Raw genomic sequence first — 6,000 nt, 5'->3', positions numbered from 1 at the left:
TATATATATATCGATGGCATAAAAGCCAATCTACTCCCTCGGAGGAGAGCTTCTGGAAGTTCGTCGATGCACAGCTTTACATACACACAGACACCACAGGAAGAGTAGGCACAAGTGCAAAATTTGAGTCATTCACCTTCTTGTATCTGAAAGAGTCCTCAAAGAGAAATACTCTCTTTGCAGAATGCCCACAAACAATGTATTTAATTTTCCAAGATAAAGGTTTGTTTTCATTTAGAAAGAAGCCAGGAAAAAATGGTTTGCAATGTCTTACGGAGCGTTAGAATGTTTTCCAAACGCCTCCTGGTGCCCTGACTTCCCAGCTTAGATAGCTAGGCTACCTTAAAACACAACACAACACAACATTTTGTGAAGCTGTAAAACTGTGCCCACTGTAAGCGTCCACTGTTTCCCTTCTTCCCTTTTAACTTACCTTCTTCCCCCATTACCCCGCCGCTATACTTACACCCATCCTTCCTCGCCTGCGCTCACACGCAGAGACACACACCTCGTCTTCTCTCTCACACTCACGCCGCATCAGACACATTCACTGCTCTTCCTGCACGGCCAGGAGCTTCTGGGAAGACAAACACCAGTCTGATCTGAGAAAGCAATGACTTAACTTAGTGAAATGGCGATGCCCATGGCCTGTAATCGTTTTAAAGGGGGAAGGAAAAAATCTTATTTTGTTGCTGGGATGGAAGGAACTCTCTCCAGGCTTCTCTGCGGGGTGATGAGAGGAGGTCTGAGCAAGAAAGGACAGCCACATGCTTCACCTGATTTGGAAACGCTGGTTTCAAAGACCCTAAAGATTCGGCAACAGAGGATTCACACTGAGCCTGAGGGATTCATGTATTTACACATTTCTCTGATGAGAACCACCCTTCAGTAAGGCGTGGCTCAGCACCAAAGAATCCTGAAAAAAGGAACTATTTTCCTAAGTCAGGGTAGGGCGGTGGTGAAGGGGATGAAGGATGCAGAGAGAAGGGGGTAAGGGGAAGGGGGAGAAGGAACTATTTTATGGTAGAAATAAATTAATAGAATATTCAAGAGAAAAAAGCACCACAATGGTTAATAAATATTATTCATTTCTAACCCACTTGATTCCAAAAACACATTTAAAGTTCTGGTTTGCAATCCCACTACTGGGCATATACCCTGAGAAAACGATAATTCAAAAAGAGTCATGTACCACAATGTTCATTGCAGCTCTATTTACAATAGCCAGGACATGGAAGCAACCTAAGTGTCCATCGACAGATGAATGGATAAAGAAGATGTGGCACATATATACAATGGAATATTACTCAGCCATAAAAAGAAACAAAATTGAGTTATTTGTAGTGAGGTATATGGACCTAGAGTCTGTCATACAGTCATACAGAGTGAAGTGATTCAGTTATACATACATGTTTTTTTCATATTCTTTTCCCTTATAGGTTAGTACAAAATATTGAGCAGAGTTTCCTGTGCTGTACAGTAGGTCCTTATTGGCTATCTATTTGGAATATAGTCATGTGTGTATGTTCATCACAAACTCCTAATTTTTCCCTCCCCCCCTCCCCCCCACCCCCCATTTCCCCTTTTGTAACCATAAGTGAGTTTCCACATCTGTGAGTCTGTTTGTTTTGTAGACAAGGTCATTTGTATCTTTTTTTTTAGATTCCACATATATAAGCAATAGCATATGGTATTTGTCTTTCTCTGTCTGACTTACTTCACTTGGTATGATCATCTCCAGGTCCATCCATGTGGTTGCAAATGGCATCATTTCATTCTTTTTTATGCCTGAGTAATATTCCATGGTTCAAATGGATACATGCACCCAATGTTCACTGCAGCACTATTCACAATAGCCAAGACATGGAAGCAACCTAAGTGTCCATCAACAGATGAACGGATAAAAATCAGCATCGTTTTCTGCAATGTCTCCATCTTTGTCAATATGGCTTCTCCCACCTTAAGCACTCCGCCTAGGAATTTTAAGTCTCATAAAAGTCATTTTTTTCCAATGCTGGGGGAGGGGCTTGATTTTACCTTTAATTTCTCGTGTCCCGTTGGACATCAGGTTCTACTCATTCGTTTTTCCCTTGAACCGTCTTTGTTCTTCCCTCCTGTCCCGACCCCACGCCTCCCGGCCCGGGTGACCCCCTTCTCCTCGCCCAGCTTTGCAACCTGCACGCCTGCTGAATCAGATCTTCCCTCCAGACCGTTATCTCAACACAGATCCTTTCTTCTGCTCTTCCCCTTCCTTTTTTCTTTTTATGAACATTTATTGAGTCCCTAAAACAACAATTATAATCTCTGTAAAACATTTTTGTCCCACGTAACAGCACACTCCCTTGCTCATTCCAACCAATTTCTCAGAGTCTCCAAATCCCGAAGCCCTGTCTAGTTAGGCGTGTCTCCTCGACGTCCAGGCATCGCGGATACCTCAGGGGGAGCCAAAGACTCTCCTCTGGATAACTCAGCCTCTGTCCATCTTTCATTCATCTGAACTTCTTTAGCCGCAAAGAAATGTAGCTCCTAGACAGTCTTTTATTCTTTGCTCCTCTTGGTTAATCGTAAATCCTTGCTAGCCTTGTCAAGAGTCATTTATGTGTCCGTTATACCTCAATAAAGAAAACAGAAATATTTTAAAGTTATTTTACTTCTGAATATTCACCAGTACTGGACACAGTCATAGACGCCCTTCAATAAATGCATGTTGTAGAATGTACACCACCAAGAGTGAACCTAACGTAAACTGTAGAATGTGGGTGATGAGGACGGGTCAAGGTTGGGTTATCCATTGTAATAAATGTACCACTCTGGTGGGCGATGTCAACAGTGAGGGAGGCGAGGGGTATATGGGACTCTGTACTTTCCACTCAAATTTGCTGTGAACCAAAACACTGTCTAAAATATAAGTGCTTTAATAACAAAACATAAATGCATGTTGGCTGATTTTGATTGTCCAATCTATCTATAATTTGGGCCCTCCAGAGGCCCCGATAAGGTGCTCATTTACTAAAACCTTAACACTATCCCAGGCACTGTTCTAGGTGCTGAGGACAGTGGTTACCGAGAGAGGGATGGTTCTCCATTCGGGTTTCAGGAAGAACAGCTCAGAGAGCCCAGCTGCGAGGAGTGGTTCTGAGGCTGGACATTCATGCTGGGGCAACTATGCCCTAGCATGTGGTTGCTCCCCAAGAAACAGGTGTCCGCTGTTCTCGGCTTTGAGTGCCCCTGCCGTTGATCCCTCACTGTCCTGACCTCGTGGCCCTCTTCTTACTCACGGTTTCTTCGTTCTCATCACTTCTCTTGTCTCACAGCTTCTGCATCCTGACTGGGTGAGCCTTTACTCTTTTTCACCTTTGCACAGAAATTCCCCAAAGAGAATGTGATGAGTTCAGTTTGGTTTACTTTCCCTACCGGTCACAATGCTCCTTCTAGGACCTTCTTCTAGATGGCTAGCAAGCCTGGATTGGCAGCTCGTGGGCCAGGCATCTCATATCTTTGATCTAGCTGTGATCAAGGCTGCTTGATAAGGTACTCATTTATGATCCTGGGATCACTCGGTAAGTTTTCCCCTCTCAGGTCTGAGAAATGGGAGACATTCAGCCAAAAGAAGGCTATAATTGGAAGGCACTTTGGTTCACTTTAGTGATATCTGTAAATATCTGGCATCAAGAAAAGTGCCTGGATCATAGGAAGTGCACACAAGTGAAATTAGCTCATTAAACTACACCTGGTAGGTTTGTACATTATTTTCATCTTCATGCTACATGTGACACTGACTTGATCCTAAATCAGTTTTATAGTCTTGTTTGAAAAAAAGGTTCCAATCTATATAAATTAAGGAAAACCTCAAATACTGGGATATACTTTTACTTCATTGGTTCCCATCAGACCACACCGCATGTCAACCACTCGGTGTTAGGTCAGAGTTAATATTATGAAAATTTCCTAAATTTTATTAAACTAGTTACAGAAAAAAAAAAAAAAAAAAAGGAAGCCCTGACTTTTGAAGTGTTGAATACCCTATGGTGAATTTATTTCACTAGTTTCTCTCTTCTATAAAAATTGGTCGTTTGTAAATTTACTTCAGATACTATATTCTATGCTTAATTTTTCCCATAATGAAAATGGTTAGGATCGTATTGAGTGCCCATAAAATAAAGCCTTTTCTAAGATTCTGTAACCTTGCATGCAATGTTTTGATCGCGTCTATAAATGTCCCTGTTACGTGGCCATGGCTCTGCAAAAATTAACTGGGCAAGTATCATTTCAAAACACAGGCAGGAGTTTCACCGCGCTTGCCTTGTCCTTGGCTGAGATGTGAATGTTGAAAAAAGTGCAATTCACAAATTATTGTTTCGTTCCAGTCAGTGTTTTCGTCTCCCTGTCAACTGGGTAAACCCTCATTCACTGTAAAATCTTTCTGAAGGGTCCTGGCCCCTCGGCTGCAGTCTGTCCTACTCATTTCCATTCCATTACTGCCCCTTCCAGCCTACACTGGCTGACAATCTTTGTGAATATTTGCAAGATCATTCGCTTCTCCAATCAACAGCTTGACCCCCTCAGTGCTACACTTCCTTTATTCTTGGAGTAAGCTATTTCTCAAGGAGAACGATAACAGGGGATCAAGGACTCAGAGAGATTCCTCTTTTTCTTCAGCATGAACACAAGTGAGAAACACATTCCTTGAGAAATACATCAGCACACAGACCTACCAGGTGTGTTGATACACACTTTTTCAGCAGCTTGCATCCTTCGAGAACGTTTTGAGAGATTATCAGTGGCTTTGTGATCAAATATATTAAAGTACAGATGAGCATAAACTCTACACCTCCCAGAAGAGGGAAGGAGTTAAAGCTGAGGAAAATATTTGGAAGGCTTTAACCTGCATGTATGAAAAAGGAACCAGGTCCGTTTATAGTCTTTTTGATTAGGGAGGAGGGCTTTCTGCAATATTCCTACAACGTGGCAAACGTCTGTTATTAACATGACACAGAGTAAACTCTGTCACTACCGCTGATCACATCTGATGAACACATACTTCTTACAAACCTGGAGTGGAGTCTTTGCTACTTAAAGGTAACCTAAAACATAACCGCGTAAGAACAGGCATCATGGCTGATTTGTCATTTTCCTTTATTTTTAGCAAAATACAAAAAGTGATGAAGAGGTAATTCCTCAAAACATCAGATCTTTAATATTTTTCAAAACACATTAGAGAGGGCTTCCCTGGTGGCGCAGTGGTTAAGAATCCACCTGCCAATGCAGGGGACACGGGTGCGAGCCCTGGTCCGGGAAGATCCCACATGCTGCAGAGCAACTAAGCCCGTGCACCACAACTACTGAGCCCACGCGCCACAACTACTGAAGCCCGCGCGCCTAGAGCCCGTGCTCCGCAACAAGAGAAGCCACCGCAATGAGAAGCCCACGCACCGCAACCAGAGAAAGCCCGTGCGCGGCAACGAAGACCCAACACAGCCAAAAATAAATAAATTAAAAAAAAAAAACAAACACGTTAGAGAAAAGCTTTTTCAATGACAGAAATTTAAGGAGAGCACGGGTTGCTGTTGTGATAGGGCTTCCCTGAGCGAAGGGTTTCACAGTGAACAGATGATAGAGGCAGACACGTGGGAACACATGTGTCCACACGGGGCACCTGCATTCTGAACAGGTCCAGCTGAAGCTACAGGAATGGTTTTCATTCTCCAAACTGTTTTGGTGGCCAGATTTTCAAAATTTACTCACCAAGATAGCACAAATGCCTCAGGAAGAGTTTTAAGTTTGGCCATTTTCCCTTTAGCATCAGGACTGAACTCCTGCCATCTTTCTAGACGCCTTCACATTTCCTCACATTTCGTGCTCGTGTTTCCACATCCTTGCCACTCCGCCTTCTGTGGTTTCCGGGTGGGTGATGGACGGGACTTTTATTAACGCCTGCTTGAGGATAAGAAATAATCCTTGATTTCAAAATGTGCTCGAAAGTGTTGCTGCTTAACTGAT

This window comes from Balaenoptera musculus, chromosome 5, assembly GCF_009873245.2.
Source record: "Balaenoptera musculus isolate JJ_BM4_2016_0621 chromosome 5, mBalMus1.pri.v3, whole genome shotgun sequence".
In the NCBI taxonomy this organism is placed as follows: domain Eukaryota; kingdom Metazoa; phylum Chordata; class Mammalia; order Artiodactyla; family Balaenopteridae; genus Balaenoptera; species Balaenoptera musculus.
This window is presented reverse-complemented; position numbering follows the sequence as displayed.